The sequence below is a fragment of the Triturus cristatus genome, chromosome 4_2, assembly GCF_964204655.1.
Source record: "Triturus cristatus chromosome 4_2, aTriCri1.1, whole genome shotgun sequence".
Taxonomy (NCBI): domain Eukaryota; kingdom Metazoa; phylum Chordata; class Amphibia; order Caudata; family Salamandridae; genus Triturus; species Triturus cristatus.
This window is the reverse complement of record NC_140586.1, coordinates 413,216,935-413,236,360: the sequence shown is the minus strand read 5'-3', so window position 1 is coordinate 413,236,360 and position 19,426 is coordinate 413,216,935. Positions and strand designations below refer to the sequence as shown.

Below are 19,426 nucleotides of genomic sequence, written 5' to 3'. Positions count from 1 at the left end.
GGGGACTGAGTAAATTCTTTGCCGTGGAGAGGGCCCACAGAGTTCCCGGGGGAAGGCCGAAGGTCGGAGCCCCTCCGCGGCCTCTCATTGCCCGGATTTTTAACTTTCGGGACAGGGACGCGATCCTGCAAGCCTCCAGACTACAAGGGCCGATTAAGCTGGAAAATATGGAGGTGAACTTTTATCCTGACTTTACCCAAGCGGTCCAGAAACAGAGACTGAGTTTCCTGGGCGTCAAGCGCCGGCTTCGGGACATGAACTTAAAATACGCCATGCTCTTCCCGGCCAGGCTGCGGGTAGAGGTGGATGGTCGCACGCACTTTTTTGATCGTCCCGAAGCGGCCGGGGACTGGCTGGACACTCTGTCTGGGGGTCGTGATCGAGATGGCGGGGGGGCGGCGGGAGGAGACGGCCCACTGGATCGGGACTGAGGGGTTGATATTGGGCCTCACTCTGGACGACTATGATGCCACTTTCGACCTAGCTTCTGTCTTTGTTTTTTCCCCTCCCTTGGAGGTTGTGTGGGGTCTAGAAGGGGTACTCTTTCCTCCTCTAGGGGGTCTAGCTAGTTTCATTATATAGGGGCGACAGGCACACTGCAAGTTGGGGGGGCTGTCTGGGCTCATGCAGGGGTGCAGGGAGGGGGGAGTTTTGTTGGGGCGGGTGGGTTGGGGTGGGGTGTTGTTCGTTTATACCACAAGGCAAAAGTATTGTTGTGCTATTTCTAACGTGCTCTCTGGAGGACGGGTGATTGCTTCTGTTTATGATGGGGGGTAGGGGACTGAGTCTGTTGTCCTGGAATGTTAATGGATTGGGGGACAGGATAAAACGAGGTGTGGTCCTGCAGTTCTTGAAACGAATTTCACCGATATAGTTTTTCTGCAGGAGACACACCTCATTGGCAACTCCTTTTGTGCTATGAATCGACGGGGCTACCGCCTTGTGGCCCATTCGGGCTTCACGTCTGGTTCAAGGGGTGTGGGCATTATGGTTAAGAACTCGCTCCCGTTGGAAATTGATGAGGTGCTCCATGACGACAGGGGACGTTACACGGCTCTGGTGGGTAGAATGGAGGGCAGAGTGGTCGTTTTTGTGTCTGTCTATGTCCCGCCGGGGCTGCAGACGACCACCTTTGCGGATCTGGGGCGCCTCCTCCTTGGCCTTCCGGAGGGGATTTTAGTGGTGGGGGGGGATTTTAACGCTGTGGTTTCCGGAAATGTGGATCGTCACCCCCCTAGGGATCTCCCCTGTGCACAAACGTGGTTGTCTGGCCTATTGGATACCTTGGGGCTGGTGGATTGTTGGCGTTTGAAACATCCAACTCAGCTACAGTACACCTTCCATTCAGGGGCTCATGGTAGTCTCTCAAGGCTAGATTATGTCCTGGTTCCGGCGGCGCATGTGGGAAGGATAGGGGAGGTGCGCCATTTGGCACAGGGTATTTCGGACCACTCCCCGCTCTTGTTGCACTTTGATATTCTTCCGAGGGGAGAGGGTAGGGTGGTCCCGATTAATCCCTGGTACCTGCGTGACCCCACCATTCGTGCAGAGCTGGTTAAATCCCTTAAGCGATACTTTGACGAGAATGTGGGGTCTGTGGCATCGGCGGTCTCTCTGTGGGAGGCGTTCAAGACGGTACTCCGGGGAGAGGCCCTGTCCCTTATTTCCCATTCCCGGAGGCGCGAGCGGGAGGAGGTGACCCGTGTTGAAGCTGAGATAACCGAGTTGGAGGGTGATCTAGATTGTGGGGTGACGGATGACAAATTACATGTTCTCCGACTCAAGCAAGCGGCCTATAAGGCCCTCGTCATGGAGGCGGCCAGGGGCCTCAGTAGAGAGCATCAGGGGAGACTTTATGATGTGGGTGATAAGGCTGGTAAATTGATTGCGTGGCTGGACAAAAAGGAGAGAGCGAGTCGAGTTGTCCCGTTGATTGAGAAACAGAATGGTGTGTGTGTCACTGAACCGGAAGAAATTGTCTCCTGCTTTGCGGACTATTTCCGTGGGGTGTATTCCCCGGTGTCCACCCGCTCTGAAGAGGATTCCCATGCCCTGCTCAGAGATATCGCGCTGCCTTCCCTTTCGGAGGAGGACAGAGTGTCGTTGGACGCCGCTCCAACATCCGAGGAAATTGCCCTCGCCATACGTTCGGTCGCTTCCGGCAAGGCCATGGGTCCTAATGGTCTGCCCATCGAGTTGTATAAACTGCGACCGGATACGCTGGCGCCGCATCTCCGTGCTATGTTCCTCGCGGCCCACTCGGCGGGTTCCCTCCCGCTAGACCAGCGTCTGGCTACTATCGTGGTTATTCATAAGGAGGGGAGGCCGCGGGACCGGGTCGCATCCTATCGGACTCTTTCGCTGTTGAATGCGGAGCCCAAAATTCTCGCCAAGGTGTTGGCCAATCGGCTGGTCGGCGTAGTGTGCGACTTGATTCACCAGGATCAGTCCGGTTTTATCCCTCATCGCAACACAGCGCTTAACCTGCGGCGTTTGCATGGGGTGCTCGCACGTGTCCCGTTCATACGGGAGCAGGCCATTTTGGCGTCCTTGGACGCCACTATGGCGTTTGACACACTTGAGTGGCCATATATTTGGGCGACGCTCGCGAAGTTTGGGTTTGGCCCAGGATTCATCGGCTGGGTAAAATTGTTGTACTCTGGACCGCTGGCGCAGGTGGTTGTGAACGGTAGAGTGTCAGCTCCGTTTGAGCTGGGCAGGGGCACGCGGCAGGGCTGCCCGTTATCGCCGCTCCTTTTCGCGCTTGCCTTGGAGCCCCTGGCGGAGTGGCTGCGGTGGCATCCTCCTATCCGTGGTCTCCGTTGGACCCCCGAGTATGAGGAACGCGTCTCTCTATATGCTGATGATATTCTCCTGTACCTGGCTTCCCCACGTAAATCACTGATAGTGCTGGTTGATGTATTGCACTCATTTGGCCTTAACTCCGGCCTTGTCATCAACTGGGCTAAATCGTGTGTGTATGTTCTCTCTGGGGAGGATCCTATCCTTCCGCGGGGTTGTCCTATCCAGATCGCCCCGCGGGGATTTAGGTACCTGGGTGTCTTCATTACCCTGGACACGGAGGCCCGATATAGTCAGAACTTGCTTCCCCCCTCCAGCGCCTGAAGGAGGATGTCGCGCGTTGGAGGCGCTTGCCGCTCTCGCCGCTCTCCCCGCTCGGCCGGGTGGCATTGTTTAAGATGATGTCACTGCCGCGTTTCCTGTACGCTCTGCAGAACACAATGGACGTCGTCCCGGCGCGCTACTTTCGCGAGGTGGAGAGTTTGCAGCGCCGACTGTTCTGGGAGGGTAGACCGTGTATCGCCCTGGCGAAGCTGATGCTCCCGTGGTATGACGGGGGGATTGCCCTCCCGGATATCAAACGGTATTATTGGGCCTCCCAGCTGGCTGCGATCAATCATGGCCTGTACGGGCCCGCTCTAAACGCGGCCTTTGAAATGGATAAGATGTTACTGCCGGGTGGTGATTATAATCGAGCGCTTTACTCCAGCTCGCTTGACGCACGTCTGACGGGCCCTACGCGTGTCATGGTACGAGTGTGGCACGCGGCTAATGTGGCGATGGGGTGGAAAGATCGTTTGACCCGGGCGTCGCCACTATACGCATCTGAGCAGTTGGGCTCCCTGTGGACCTCGAAGGGTTTTGAGAAGTGGGACATGATAGGCATCAGCAGGGTGAGTGATCTCTGGACGAGGGGGGGATTCAAGACGTTCGAGGTGCTGCAGACAGAATTCCAGTTGCAGGACAGGGAGTACTTCCGACATATGCAGATCCGTCATGCGTTATGCTCCGCATTCCCGGACGTTGCCTCCATCCCGGAGTATTCCCCTCTGGAGGATAGAGTGCTCGATGGGCATGTACCGGACAGCACGATTTCATTAATTTATAAAAAACGTATCAATGACCGTTCGGGACTGCTGACTAACCTTCGTGAGGCATGGGTTGCCGATGGATTGGAGCTGGATGACGAGGACTGGGTATCTGCGGTGGCCTCCCCGAAAGAGGTGGCCATACCGGCCCGCCTTCGCTTCGTCCAGCTCAAGATACTCCATAGGGTCTATGTTACGGGGCCAAGGCTACTGCGTATGGGTTATGCTGTGGACGGGTTGTGTAAGCGTGGGTGTGGTTCTTTGGGGACCTTTCTCCATATTTTGTGGGAATGACCGGAGGTGGAGCGATTCTGGCGTGGTGTGCATGAGGTCCTGCGGGTGGTTACGCGTGTGTCGCTGCTGCCCGAAGCGAGGAGATGTCTTCTGAATGTGTGGGAGCCAACCGACTACTCGGTGCCGCAAACGTGGTGGGCGACTCTGGGATATATGGTGGCCAAACGCGACATTGCTCAACTGTGGGGTTCCCAGAGGTCGCCGACTGTCTCGGCATGGAAGGATAACATGGATTGGTGCATGTTTCGGGAAAAGGTGGTGTATGTTGCGAGAGGTAAGCCTGGGACATGGGTGAAAGTGTGGGGCCCCTGGAACGCCTACCGCGGGGGAATCTGTACCCCGCCGTTATTGCCCGACCCGTCACCGGCCCCGTCCCCTTAGCCAGTTTATTTCCCCGGTGCCGGGCACTGAGTCCACTTAGTCCCCGTCCTGACCTTTTCCCCCCCTTGATACTCCTATGGATTGGTGGGGTCCCCCTGCTAGGGGAGCACGTGCTGCTGTTTCCGATTTTGGGTTGCCTTGTGGATTTGGTTTTTTTGGTTTTTTTTGTTGTTATTTATATTAAAATGAAACCGTTATGTGGGGTCCAGATGGTGTGGCTACCAACGCTTTTAACTCCTGTGCATTTCTCTCTGCCGCAGCATGCGCACTATTGTCTGTATCACATGCTCCTCTTGCTTGCTAGCGGCCGGCCTGAAGGTTGTAGGCCCATCTTTGTATATTTTTTGGATTTTGTAATAAACGGTTTAAAAAAAATAAATAAATAAAAAAAAAAAAATATGGATAAATACAGACGGAAATGTCAAAAAAATAAACACCATAAAACCGGGAGCCCTAAATATAATAGGACCAACTGGGTTTACAAAGAATGAGTCTATTATCTAACAGTACTTCTTCTATGAGGTTGTGTAAAACAAAAGGTACTACTGAGATTCGAACTCAGGATCTCCTGTTTACTAGACAGGCGCTTTAACCAACTAAGCCACAGCACCTACTCTGTTTCACGACTCACCACTGTACCTTCTGTCCTGGTGTCACTGTGAGGCCCTGCATATTTTTCTGTCTTGAAAGATTTGATATTTTTCAGCTGCTACCGAAAAAAAAATGGAGAAGAAAAATCTGATATTAAGATGGAAATATTACAAAGAGGGTCATGAAAAACGAATATCATTATACGTACGTATCTGTATTTATTTTCTAAAGTTTTACACTGATGGGCCAGGGGCTCAATGCATTCGTTAAACTAAACCAGATTACAATTATTTAAAGGTCACCAATATACACAAGATCATTCCTGATGCCTACATTACCCATGTGCTCTTTCCTTCACCTCTCGTGACCTCTGGACATCCCACCAAGAAGTAGAGGAACCGCAACTCACGGAGAGAAAGTGTCAACTCAGTGACGCGTCCATGTTCAAACAGCGCTTCACAAAGTGCACTTTGAGAGACCCAAGAAAACTTGGCAGAGGCGGGTTTCACAGCAAGGAGGGCTGATAGCCCGCAGTGCCCTTTACATGGCTATAGCAATACTCACCCTGGTCCTGGTCCAAACATCAGCCACCAGAGCTCAGTAAATTACCAGAATAAACAACAACCCTATATGGTGTTTTTATAGCCTTGTTTTTTAATGGATTTCTTTTCTACTTTATGGAAAAGGTGTTGCCCGTACGGAGATCGACCTCACAGCCTTGGTGTTACTAGCACCATGCTCTAACCAACTGACCTAACCTGCCAAAGCATAATGTTGTACTAAAGGAGTTCTATTGACACTGAAGAGGCAGTGACTGTACACAGAGACATTGAATAGACAGACAGACAGGCAGTTGCTGACCCATCATAGTTTCAGGCCAAGACATTGAAGCGCTCCAATAATCCTGCACCAATTCGCACACACCGGGGAGCATCACCAAAGAACACAGATAGTATTTAATGAGCTGCACTGAACGTGCTTCAATAATAAGAGCTGCACGACCATCACTCCCCAGAAAAGATGGATTGAAGGCAAGAATCATCCGCAGACCCTCCCATCTGCCACACTCATCCAGAAAGGTACTGGTCTCGGCTTGGTAGCACTCGCATGCTCAATGCTATGCAGGTTCATTTCACACCCGAGCTTAATCCATACCACACACTGTCACTCACTGGGCTCTCAATCCTTAACCCTTCACTTCCTGTACCTTTTTCTCTGTACTCCTTACCCAATCTCTCATACCTGCCCCTCCCTTCACTTTCATAGAACTGGACCCTTGCTGCGCCTTCTTCTGTGATTCTCCAGAGAACACAGTTTATAACCTTATAAAGAAGATTATGTGCTCAATATTGTCTGCGCCTTCCCTTCATTAACTAACATCTTTTACCCATACTATAGACCACATTACAGCTTATTTATGAGTGAGTGCACATCTTGAAAGGTGTAGTCGTGGCCGAGTGGTTAAGGCGATGGACTTGAAATCCATTGGGGTCTCCCCGCGCAGGTTCAAATCCTGCCGACTATGCTTTCCGTTTTATTATGTCATTACATTTTGACGTGGAAACTAATTATGTGGTTCGTAAACATCTGCATATCCGCATAATTGTGTCTTTGCTACTCTTGTGCTAAGTGTGCTGCACCTGTTGTTTGAAGCTTGCATTACTGCTTCCCATGTTGTACTTTGATGGCAGTGCAGCTTAAAAACATCTTTTCACTTCATAAAAACCAAACTGATACTGAAATGCGCATACTCTCATATAAGTGAATTGATTTATCTTCTGCATTTGTTCATATCACTAACACCTGGCAGACATTAAAGCATGGCTGCATATTTATTGGTTAAATAAATATGGAAATATACCAGTTTCAGCTTTATTTTTCTCACAAAACCCATAATAAATATGGATGAATACAGATAAAGTTGACAACAAATTAAATATGGATAAATACAGACGGAAATGTCAAAAAAATAAACACCATAAAACCGGGAGCCCTAAATATAATAGGACCAACTGGGTTTACAAAGAATGAGTCTATTATCTAACAGTACCTCTTCTATGAGGTTGTGTAAAACAAAAGGTACTGCTGAGATTCGAATTCGGGATCTCCTGTTTACTAGACAGGCGCTTTAACCAACTAAGCCACAGCACCTACTCTGTTTCATGACTCACCACTGTACCTTCTGTCCTGGTGTCACTGTGAGGCCCTGCATATTTTTCTGTCTTGAAAGATTTGATATTTTTCAGCTGCTACCGAAAAGAAAATGGAGAAGAAAAATCTGATATTAAGATGGAAATATTACAAAGAGGGTCATGAAAAACTAATATCATTATACGTACGTATCTGTATTTATTTTCTAAAGTTTTACACTGATGGGCCAGGGGCTCAATGCATTCGTTAAACTAAACCAGATTACAATTATTTAAAGGTCACCAATATACACAAGATCATTCCTGATGCCTACATTACCCATGTGCTCTTTCCTTCACCTCTCGTGACCTCTGGACATCCCACCAAGAAGCAGAGGAACCGCAACTCACGGAGAGAAAGTGTCACCTCAGTGACGCGTCCATGTTCAAACAGCGCTTCACAAAGTGCACTTTGAGAGACCCAAGAAAACTTGGCAGAGGCGGGTTTCACAGCAAGGAGGGCTGATAGCCCGCAGTGCCCTTTACATGGCTATAGCAATACTCACCCTGGTCCTGGTCCAAACATCAGCCACCAGAGCTCAGTAAATTACCAGAATAAACAACAACCCTATATGGTGTTTTTATAGCCTTGTTTTTTAATGGATTTCTTTTCTACTTTATGGAAAAGGTGTTGCCCGTACGGAGATCGAACTCACAGCCTTGGTGTTACTAGCACCATGCTCTAACCAACTGACCTAACCGGCCAAAGCATAATGTGATACTAAAGGAGTTCTATTGACACTGAAGAGGCAGTGACTGTACACAGAGACATTGAATAGACAGACAGACAGGCCATTGCTGACCCATCATAGTTTCAGGCCAAGACATTGAAGCGCTCCAATAATCCTGCACCAATTCGCACACACCGGGGAGCATCACCAAAGAACACAGATAGTATTTAATGAGCTGCACTGAACGTGCTTCAATAACAAGAGCTGCACGACCATCACTCCCCAGAAAAGATGGATTGAAGGCAAGAATCATCCGCAGACCCTCCCATCTGCCACACTCATCCAGAAAGGTACTGGTCTCGGCTTGGTAGCACTCGCATGCTCAATGCTATGCAGGTTCATCTCACACCCGAGCTTAATCCATACCACACACTGTCACTCACTGGGCTCTCAATCCTGAACCCTTCACTTCCTGTACCTTTTTCTCTGTACTCCTTACCCAGTCTCTCATACCTGCCCCTCCCTTCACTTTCATAGAACTGGACCCTTGCTGCGCCTTCTTCTGTGATTCTCCAGAGAACACAGTTTATAACCTTATAAAGAAGATTATGTGCTCAATATTGTCTGCGCCTTCCCTTCATTAACTAACATCTTTTACCCATACTATAGACCACATTACAGCTTATTTATGAGTGAGTGCACATCTTGAAAGGTGTAGTCGTGGCCGAGTGGTTAAGGCGATGGACTTGAAATCCTTGGGGTCTCCCCGCGCAGCTTCGAATCCTGCCGACTACGCTTTGCTTTTTATTATGTCATTACATTTTGACGTGGAAACTAATTATGTGGTTCGTAAACATCTGCATATCCGCATAATTGTGTCTTTGCTACTCTTGTGCTAAGTGTGCTGCACCTGTTGTTTGAAGCTTGCATTACTGCTTCCCATGTTGTACTTTGATGGCAGTGCAGCTTAAAAACATCTTTTCACTTCATAAAAACCAAACTGATACTGAAATGCGCATACTCTCATATAAGTGAATTGATTTATCTTCTGCATTTGTTCATATCACTAACACCTGGCAGACATTAAAGCATGGCTGCATATTTATTGGTTAAATAAATATGGAAATATACCAGTTTCAGCTTTATTTTTCTCACAAAACCCATAATAAATATGGATGAATACAGATAAAGTTGACAACAAATTAAATATGGATAAATACAGACGGAAATGTCAAAAAAATAAACACCATAAAACCAGGAGCCCTAAATATAATAGGACCAACTGGGTTTACAAAGAATGAGTCTATTATCTAACAGTACCTCTTCTATGAGGTTGTGTAACACAAAAGGCACTGCTGAGATTCGAACTCAGGATCTCCTGTTTACTAGACAGGCGCTTTAACCAACTAAGCCACAGCACCTACTCTGTTTCACGACTCACCACTGTACCTTCTGTCCTGGTGTCACTGTGAGGCCCTGCATATTTTTCTGTCTTGAAAGATTTGATATTTTTCAGCTGCTACCGAAAAGAAAATGGAGAAGAAAAATCTGATATTAAGATGGAAATATTACAAAGAGGGTCATGAAAAACTAATATCATTATACGTACGTATCTGTATTTATTTTCTAAAGTTTTACACTGATGGGCCAGGGGCTCAATGCATTCGTTAAACTAAACCAGATTACAATGATTTAAAGGTCACCAATATACACAAGATCATTCCTGATGCCTACATTACCCATGTGCTCTTTCCTTCACCTCTCGTGACCTCTGGACATCCCACCAAGAAGCAGAGGAACCGCAACTCACGGAGAGAAAGTGTCATCTCAGTGACGCGTCCATGTTCAAAGAGCGCTTCACAAAGTGCACTTTGAGAGACCCAAGAAAACTTGGCAGAGGCGAGTATCACAGCAAGGAGGGCTGATAGCCCGCAGTGCCCTTTACATGGCTATAGCAATACTCACCCTGGTCCTGGTCCAAACATCAGCCACCAGAGCTAAGTAAATTACCAGAATAAACAACAACCCTATATGGTGTTTTTATAGCCTTGTTTTTTAATGGATTTCTTTTCTACTTTATGGAAAAGGTGTTGCCCGTACGGAGATCGAACTCACAGCCTTGGTGTTACTAGCACCATGCTCTAACCAACTGACCTAAACGGCCAAAGCATAATGTGATTCTAAAGGAGTTCTATTGAAACTGAAGAGGCAGTGACTGTACACAGAGACATTGAATAGACAGACAGACAGGCCATTGCTGACCCATCATAGTTCCAGGCCAAGACATTGAAGCGCTCCAATAATCCTGCACCAATTCGCACACACCGGGGAGCATCACCAAAGAACACAGATAGTATTTAATGAGCTGCACTGAACGTGCTTCAATAACAAGAGCTGCACGACCATCACTCCCCAGAAAAGATGGATTGAAGGCAAGAATCATCCGCAGACCCTCCCATCTGCCACACTCATCCAGAAAGGTACTGGTCTCGGCTTGGTAGCACTCGCATGCTCAAGGCTATGCAGGTTCATCTCACACCCGAGCTTAATCCATACCGCACACTGTCACTCACAAAGCTCTCAATCCTTAACTCTTCACTTCCTGTACCTTTTTCTCTGTACTCCTTACCCAATCTCTCATACCTGCCCCTCCCTTCACTTTCATTGAACTGGACACTTGCTGCACCTTCTTCTGTGATTCTCCAGAGAACACAGTTTATAACCTTCTAAAGAAGATAATGTGCTCAATATTGTCTGCGCCTTCCCTTCATTAACTAACATCTTTTACCCATACTATAGACCACATTACAGCTGATTTATGAGTGAGTGCACATCTTGAAAGGTGTAGTCGTGGCCGAGTGGTTAAGCCGATGGACTTAAAATCCATTGGGGTCTCCCCGCGCAGGTTTGAATCCGACCGACTACGCTTTCCTTTTTATTATGTCATTACATTTTGACGTGGAAACTAATTATGTGGTTCGTAACCATCTGCATATCCGCATAATTGTGTCTTTGCTACTCTTGTGCTAAGTGTGCTGCACCTGTTGTTTGAAGTTTGCATTACTGCTTCCCATGTTGTACTTTGATGGCAGCGCAGCTTAAAAACATCTTATCACTTCACAAAACCAAACTGATACTGAAATGCGCATGCTCTCATATAAGTGAATTGATTTATCTTCTGCATTTGTTCATATCACTAACACCTGGCAGACATTAAAGCATGGCTGCATATTTATTGTTTAAATAAATATGGAAATATACCAGTTTCAGCTTTATTTTTCTCACAAAACCCATAATAAATATGGATGAATACAGATAAAGTTGACAACAAATTAAATATGGATAAATACAGACGGAAATGTCAAAAAAATAAACACCATAAAACCGGGAGCCCTAAATATAATAGGACCAACTGGGTTTACAAAGAATGAGTCTATTATCTAACAGTACCTCTTCTATGAGGTTGTGTAAAACAAAAGGTACTGCTGAGATTCGAACTCAGGATCTCCTGTTTACTAGATAGGTGCTTTAACCAACTAAGCCACAGCACCTACTCTGTTTCACGACTCACCACTGTACCTTCTTTCCTGGTGTCACTGTGAGGCCCTGCATATTTTTCTGTCTTGAAAGATTTGATATTTTTCAGCTGCTACCGAAAAGAAAATGGAGAAGAAAAATCTGATATTAAGATGGAAATATTACAAAAAGGGTCATGAAAAACTAATATCATTATACGTACGTATCTGTATTTATTTTCTAAAGTTTTACACTGATGGGCCAGGGGCTCAATGCATTCGTTAAACTAAACCAGATTACAATGATTTAAAGGTCACCAATATACACAAGATCATTCCTGATGCCTACATTACCCATGTGCTCTTTCCTTCACCTCTCGTGACCTCTGGACATCCCACCAAGAAGCAGAGGAACCGCAACTCACGGAGAGAAAGTGTCACCTCAGTGACGCGTCCATGTTCAAAGAGCGCTTCACAAAGTGCACTTTGAGAGACCCAAGAAAACTTGGCAGAGGCGAGTATCACAGCAAGGAGGGCTGATAGCCCGCAGTGCCCTTTACATGGCTATAGCAATACTCACCCTGGTCCTGGTCCAAACATCAGCCACCAGAGCTAAGTAAATTACCAGAATAAACAACAACCCTATATGGTGTTTTTATAGCCTTGTTTTTTAATGGATTTCTTTTCTACTTTATGGAAAAGGTGTTGCCCGTACGGAGATCGAACTCACAGCCTTGGTGTTACTAGCACCATGCTCTAACCAACTGACCTAAACGGCCAAAGCATAATGTGATTCTAAAGGAGTTCTATTGAAACTGAAGAGGCAGTGACTGTACACAGAGACATTGAATAGACAGACAGACAGGCCATTGCTGACCCATCATAGTTCCAGGCCAAGACATTGAAGCGCTCCAATAATCCTGCACCAATTCGCACACACCGGGGAGCATCACCAAAGAACACAGATAGTATTTAATGAGCTGCACTGAACGTGCTTCAATAACAAGAGCTGCACGACCATCACTCCCCAGAAAAGATGGATTGAAGGCAAGAATCATCCGCAGACCCTCCCATCTGCCACACTCATCCAGAAAGGTACTGGTCTCGGCTTGGTAGCACTCGCATGCTCAAGGCTATGCAGGTTCATCTCACACCCGAGCTTAATCCATACCGCACACTGTCACTCACAAAGCTCTCAATCCTTAACTCTTCACTTCCTGTACCTTTTTCTCTGTACTCCTTACCCAATCTCTCATACCTGCCCCTCCCTTCACTTTCATTGAACTGGACACTTGCTGCACCTTCTTCTGTGATTCTCCAGAGAACACAGTTTATAACCTTCTAAAGAAGATAATGTGCTCAATATTGTGTGCGCCTTCCCTTCATTAACTAACATATTTTACCCATACTATAGACCACATTACAGCTTATTTATGAGTGAGTGCACATCGTGAAAGTTTTAGTCGTGGCCGAGTGGTTAAGGCGATGGACTTGAAATCCATTGGGGTCTCCCCGCGCAGGTTCGAATCCGACCGACTACGCTTTCCTTTTTATTATGTCATTACATTTTGACGTGGAAACTAATTATGTGGTTCGTAACCATCTGCATATCCGCATAATTGTGTCTTTGCTACTCTTGTGCTAAGTGTGCTGCACCTGTTGTTTGAAGTTTGCATTACTGCTTCCCATGTTGTACTTTGATGGCAGCGCAGCTTAAAAACATCTTATCACTTCACAAAACCAAACTGATACTGAAATGCGCATACTCTCATATAAGTGAATTGATTTATCTTCTGCATTTGTTCATATCACTAACACCTGGCAGACATTAAAGCATGGCTGCATATTTATTGGTTAAATAAATATGGAAATATACCAGTTTCAGCTTTATTTTTCTCACAAAACCCATAATAAATATGGATGAATACAGATAAAGTTGACAACAAATTAAATATGGATAAATACAGACGTAAATGTCAAAAAAATAAACACCATAAAACCGGGAGCCCTAAATATGATAGGACCAACTGGGTTTACAAAGAATGAGTCTATTATCTAACAGTACCTCTTCTATGAGGTTGTGTAAAACAAAAGGTACTGCTGAGATTCGAACTCAGGATCTCCTGTTTACTAGATCGGTGCTTTAACCAACTAAGCCACAGCACCTACTCTGTTTCACGACTCACCACTGTACCTTCTTTCCTGGTGTCACTGTGAGGCCCTGCATATTTTTCTGTCTTGAAAGATTTGATATTTTTCAGCTGCTACCGAAAAGAAAATGGAGAAGAAAAATCTGATATTAAGATGGAAATATTACAAAAAGGGTCATGAAAAACTAATATCATTATACGTACGTATCTGTATTTATTTTCTAAAGTTTTACACTGATGGGCCAGGGGCTCAATGCATTCGTTAAACTAAACCAGATTACAATTATTTAAAGGTCACCAATATACACAAGATCATTCCTGATGCCTACATTACCCATGTGCTCTTTCCTTCACCTCTCGTGACCTCTGGACATCCCACCAAGAAGCAGAGGAACCGCAACTCACGGAGAGAAAGTGTCACCTCAGTGACGCGTCCATGTTCAAACAGCGCTTCACAAAGTGCACTTTGAGAGACCCAAGAAAACTTGGCAGAGGCGGGTTTCACAGCAAGGAGGGCTGATAGCCCGCAGTGCCCTTTACATGGCTATAGCAATACTCACCCTGGTCCTGGTCCAAACATCAGCCACCAGAGCTCAGTAAATTACCAGAATAAACAACAACCCTATATGGTGTTTTTATAGCCTTGTTTTTTAATGGATTTCTTTTCTACTTTATGGAAAAGGTGTTGCCCGTACGGAGATCGAACTCACAGCCTTGGTGTTACTAGCACCATGCTCTAACCAACTGACCTAACCGGCCAAAGCATAATGTGATACTAAAGGAGTTCTATTGACACTGAAGAGGCAGTGACTGTACACAGAGACATTGAATAGACAGACAGACAGGCCATTGCTGACCCATCATAGTTTCAGGCCAAGACATTGAAGCGCTCCAATAATCCTGCACCAATTCGCACACACCGGGGAGCATCACCAAAGAACACAGATAGTATTTAATGAGCTGCACTGAACGTGCTTCAATAACAAGAGCTGCACGACCATCACTCCCCAGAAAAGATGGATTGAAGGCAAGAATCATCCGCAGACCCTCCCATCTGCCACACTCATCCAGAAAGGTACTGGTCTCGGCTTGGTAGCACTCGCATGCTCAATGCTATGCAGGTTCATCTCACACCCGAGCTTAATCCATACCACACACTGTCACTCACTGGGCTCTCAATCCTTAACCCTTCACTTCCTGTACCTTTTTCTCTGTACTCCTTACCCAATCTCTCATACCTGCTCCTCCCTTCACTTTCATAGAACTGGACCCTTGCTGCGCCTTCTTCTGTGATTCTCCAGAGAACACAGTTTATAGCCTTATAAAGAAGATTATGTGCTCAATATTGTCTGCGCCTTCCCTTCATTAACTAACATCTTTTACCCATACTATAGACCACATTACAGCTTATTTATGAGTGAGTGCAAATCTTGAAAGGTGTAGTCGTGGCCGAGTGGTTAAGGCGATGGACTTGAAATCCATTGGGGTCTCCCCGAGCAGGTTCGAATCCTGCCGACTACGCTTTCCTTTTTATTATGTCATTACATTTTGATGTGGAAACTAATTATGTGGTTCGTAAACATCTGCATATCCGCATAATTGTGTCTTTGCTACTCTTGTGCTAAGTGTGCTGCACCTGTTGTTTGAAGCTTGCATTACTGCTTCCCATGTTGTACTTTGATGGCAGTGCAGCTTAAAAACATCTTTTCACTTCATAAAAACCAAACTGATACTGAAATGCGCATACTCTCATATAAGTGAATTGATTTATCTTCTGCATTTGTTCATATCACTAACACCTGGCAGACATTAAAGCATGGCTGCATATTTATTGGTTAAATAAATATGGAAATATACCAGTTTCAGCTTTATTTTTCTCACAAAACCCATAATAAATATGGATGAATACAGATAAAGTTGACAACAAATTAAATATGGATAAATACAGACGGAAATGTCAAAAAAATAAACACCATAAAACCGGGAGCCCTAAATATAATAGGACCAACTGGGTTTACAAAGAATGAGTCTATTATCTAACAGTACCTCTTCTATGAGGTTGTGTAAAACAAAAGGTACTGCTGAGATTCGAACTCAGGATCTCCTATTTACTAGACAGGTGCTTTAACCAACTAAGCCACAGCACCTACTCTGTTTCATGACTCACCACTGTACCTTCTGTCCTGGTGTCACTGTGAGGCCCTGCATATTTTTCTGTCTTGAAAGATTTGATATTTTTCAGCTGCTACCGAAAAGAAAATGGAGAAGAAAAATCTGATATTAAGATGGAAATATTACAAAGAGGGTCATGAAAAACTAATATCATTATACGTACGTATCTGTATTTATTTTCTAAAGTTTACACTGATGGGCCAGGGGCTCAATGCATTCGTTAAACTAAACCAGATTACAATTATTTAAAGGTCACCAATATACACAAGATCATTCCTGATGCCTACATTACCCATGTGCTCTTTCCTTCACCTCTCGTGACCTCTGGACATCCCACCAAGAAGCAGAGGAACCGCAACTCACGGAGAGAAAGTGTCACCTCAGTGACGCGTCCATGTTCAAACAGCGCTTCACAAAGTGCACTTTGAGAGACCCAAGAAAACTTGGCAGAGGCGGGTTTCACAGCAAGGAGGGCTGATAGCCCGCAGTGCCCTTTACATGGCTATAGCAATACTCACCCTGGTCCTGGTCCAAACATCAGCCACCAGAGCTCAGTAAATTACCAGAATAAACAACAACCCTATATGGTGTTTTTATAGCCTTGTTTTTTAATGGATTTCTTTTCTACTTTATGGAAAAGGTGTTGCCCGTACGGATATCGAACTCACAGCCTTGGTGTTATTAGCACCATGCTCTAACCAACTGACCTAACCGGCCAAAGCATAATGTGATACTAAAGGAGTTCTATTGACACTGAAGAGGCAGTGACTGTACACAGAGACATTGAATAGACAGACAGACAGGCCATTGCTGACCCATCATAGTTTCAGGCCAAGACATTGAAGCGCTCCAATAATCCTGCACCAATTCGCACACACCGGGGAGCATCACCAAAGAACACAGATAGTATTTAATGAGCTGCACTGAACGTGCTTCAATAACCAGAGCTGCACGACCATCACTCCCCAGAAAAGATGGATTGAAGGCAAGAATCATCCGCAGACCCTCCCATCTGCCACACTCATCCAGAAAGGTACTGGTCTCGGCTTGGTAGCACTCGCATGCTCAATGCTATGCAGGTTCATCTCACACCCGAGCTTAATCCACACCACACACTGTCACTCACTGGGCTCTCAATCCTTAACCCTTCACTTCCTGTACCTTTTTCTCTGTACTCCTTACCCAATCTCTCATACCTGCTCCTCCCTTCACTTTAATAGAACTGGACCCTTGCTGCGCCTTCTTCTGTGATTCTCCAGAGAACACAGTTTATAGCCTTATAAAGAAGATTATGTGCTCAATATTGTCTGCGCCTTCCCTTCATTAACTAACATCTTTTACCCATACTATAGACCACATTACAGCTTATTTATGAGTGAGTGCACATCTTGAAAGGTGTAGTCGTGGCCGAGTGGTTAAGGCGATGGACTTGAAATCCAATGGGGTCTCCCCGCGCAGGTTCGAATCCTGCCGACTACGCTTTCCTTTTTATTATGTCATTACATTTTGACGTGGAAACTAATTATGTGGTTCGTAAACATCTGCATATCCGCATAATTGTGTCTTTGCTACTCTTGTGCTAAGTGTGCTGCACCTGTTGTTTGAAGCTTGCATTACTGCTTCCCATGTTGTACTTTGATGGCAGTGCAGCTTAAAAACATCTTTTCACTTCATAAAAACCAAACTGATACTGAAATGCGCATACTCTCATATAAGTGAATTGATTTATCTTCTGCATTTGTTCATATCACTAACACCTGGCAGACATTAAAGCATGGCTGCATATATATTGGTTAAATAAATATGGAAATATACCAGTTTCAGCTTTATTTTTCTCACAAAACCCATAATAAATATGGATGAATACAGATAAAGTTGACAATAAATTAAATATGGATAAATACAGACGGAAATGTCAAAATAATAAACACCATAAAACCGGGAGCCCTAAATATAATAGGACCAACTGGGTTTACAAAGAATGAGTCTATTATCTAACAGTACCTCTTCTATGAGGTTGTGTAAAACAAAAGGTACTGCTGAGATTCGAACTCAGGATCTCCTGTTTACTAGACAGGCGCTTTAACCAACTAAGCCACAGCACCTACTCTGTTTCACGACTCACCCCTGTACCTTCTGTCCTGGTGTCACTGTGAGGCCCTGCATATTTTTCTGTCTTGAAAGATTTGATATTTTTCAGCTGCTACCGAAAAGAAAATGGAGAAGAAAAATCTGATATTAAGATGGAAATATTACAAAGAGGGTCATGAAAAACTAATATCATTATACGTACGTATCTGTATTTATTTTCTAAAGTTTTACACTGATGGGCCAGGGGATTAATGCATTCGTTAAACTAAACCAGATTACAATTATTTAAAGGTCACCAATATACACAAGATCATTCCTGATGCCTACATTACCCATGTGCTCTTTCCTTAACCTCTCGTGACCTCTGGACATCCCACCAAAAAGCAGAGGAACCGCAACTCACGGAGAGAAAGTGTCACCTCAGTGACGCGTCCATGTTCAAACAGCGCTTCACAAAGTGCACTTTGAGAGACCCAAGAAAACTTGGCAGAGGCGGGTTTCACAGCAAGGAGGGCTGATAGTCGCAGTGCCCTTTGCATGGCTATAGCAATACTCACCCTGGTCCTGGTCCAAACATCAGCCACCAGAGCTCAGTAAATTACCAGAATAAACAACAACCCTATATGGTGTTTTTATAGCCTTGTTTTTTAATGGATTTCTTTTCTACTTTATGGAAAAGGTGTTGCCCGTACGGAGATCGAACTCACAGCCTTGGTGTTATTAGCACCATGCTCTAACCAACTGACCTAACCGGCCAAAGCATAATATGATACTAAAGGAGTTCTATTGAAACTGAAGAGGCAGTGACTGTACACAGAGACATTAAATAGACAGACAGACAGGCCATTGCTGACCCATCATAGTTTCAGGCCAAGACATTGAAGCGCTCCAATAATCCTGCACCAATTCGCAAACACCGGGGAGCATCACCAAAGAACACAGATAGTATTTAATGAGCTGCACTGAACCTGCTTCAATAACAAGAGCTGCACGACCCTCACTCCCCAGAAAAGATGGATTGAAGGCAAGAATCATCCGCAGACCCTCCCATCTGCCACACTCATCCAGAAAGGTACTGGTCTCGGCTTGGTAGCACTCGCATGCTCAATGCTATGCAGGTTCATCTCACACCCGAGCTTAATCCATACCACACACTGTCACTCACTGGGCTCTCAATCCTTAACCCTTCACTTCCTGTACCTTTTTCTCTGTACTCCTTACCCAATCTCTCATACCTGCCCCTCCCTTCACCACTTTCATAGAACTGGACACTTGCTGCACCTTCTTCTGTGATTCTCCAGAGAACACAGTTTATAACCGTCTAAAGAAGATAATGTGCTCAATATTGTCTGCGCCTTCCCTTCATTAACTAACATCTTTTACCCATACTATAGACCACATTACAGCTGATTTATGAGTGAGTGCACATCTTGAAAGGTGTAGTCGTGGCCGAGTGGTTAAGCCGATGGACTTAAAATCCAT

General features: G+C 45.4%; 10 non-coding genes across 10 annotated transcripts; 5 read left to right on the top strand and 5 right to left on the bottom strand.

Moving 5' to 3' along the window:
• Positions 1-5,102: 5,102 nt before the first annotated feature.
• Positions 5,103-5,176, bottom strand: TRNAT-AGU (transfer RNA threonine (anticodon AGU)). Its single transcript has one exon. It is a non-coding gene; the product is annotated as a tRNA-Thr (tRNA).
• A 1,423-nt stretch (positions 5,177-6,599) lies between these two features.
• On the top strand, positions 6,600-6,681 carry TRNAS-UGA (transfer RNA serine (anticodon UGA)). The gene has a single exon. It is a non-coding gene; the product is annotated as a tRNA-Ser (tRNA).
• Positions 6,682-8,730: 2,049 nt separating this feature from the next.
• On the top strand, positions 8,731-8,811 carry TRNAS-UGA (transfer RNA serine (anticodon UGA)). The gene has a single exon. It is a non-coding gene; the product is annotated as a tRNA-Ser (tRNA).
• A 552-nt stretch (positions 8,812-9,363) lies between these two features.
• Positions 9,364-9,437, bottom strand: TRNAT-AGU (transfer RNA threonine (anticodon AGU)). The gene has a single exon. It is a non-coding gene; the product is annotated as a tRNA-Thr (tRNA).
• A 2,056-nt stretch (positions 9,438-11,493) lies between these two features.
• On the bottom strand, positions 11,494-11,567 carry TRNAT-AGU (transfer RNA threonine (anticodon AGU)). Its single transcript has one exon. It is a non-coding gene; the product is annotated as a tRNA-Thr (tRNA).
• Positions 11,568-12,990: 1,423 nt separating this feature from the next.
• TRNAS-UGA (transfer RNA serine (anticodon UGA)) lies at positions 12,991-13,072 on the top strand. The gene has a single exon. It is a non-coding gene; the product is annotated as a tRNA-Ser (tRNA).
• A 2,048-nt stretch (positions 13,073-15,120) lies between these two features.
• TRNAS-UGA (transfer RNA serine (anticodon UGA)) lies at positions 15,121-15,202 on the top strand. The gene has a single exon. It is a non-coding gene; the product is annotated as a tRNA-Ser (tRNA).
• A 552-nt stretch (positions 15,203-15,754) lies between these two features.
• TRNAT-AGU (transfer RNA threonine (anticodon AGU)) lies at positions 15,755-15,828 on the bottom strand. The gene has a single exon. It is a non-coding gene; the product is annotated as a tRNA-Thr (tRNA).
• Positions 15,829-17,250: 1,422 nt separating this feature from the next.
• TRNAS-UGA (transfer RNA serine (anticodon UGA)) lies at positions 17,251-17,332 on the top strand. The gene has a single exon. It is a non-coding gene; the product is annotated as a tRNA-Ser (tRNA).
• A 552-nt stretch (positions 17,333-17,884) lies between these two features.
• TRNAT-AGU (transfer RNA threonine (anticodon AGU)) lies at positions 17,885-17,958 on the bottom strand. The gene has a single exon. It is a non-coding gene; the product is annotated as a tRNA-Thr (tRNA).
• Between the last annotated feature and the right edge of the window lie 1,468 nt (positions 17,959-19,426).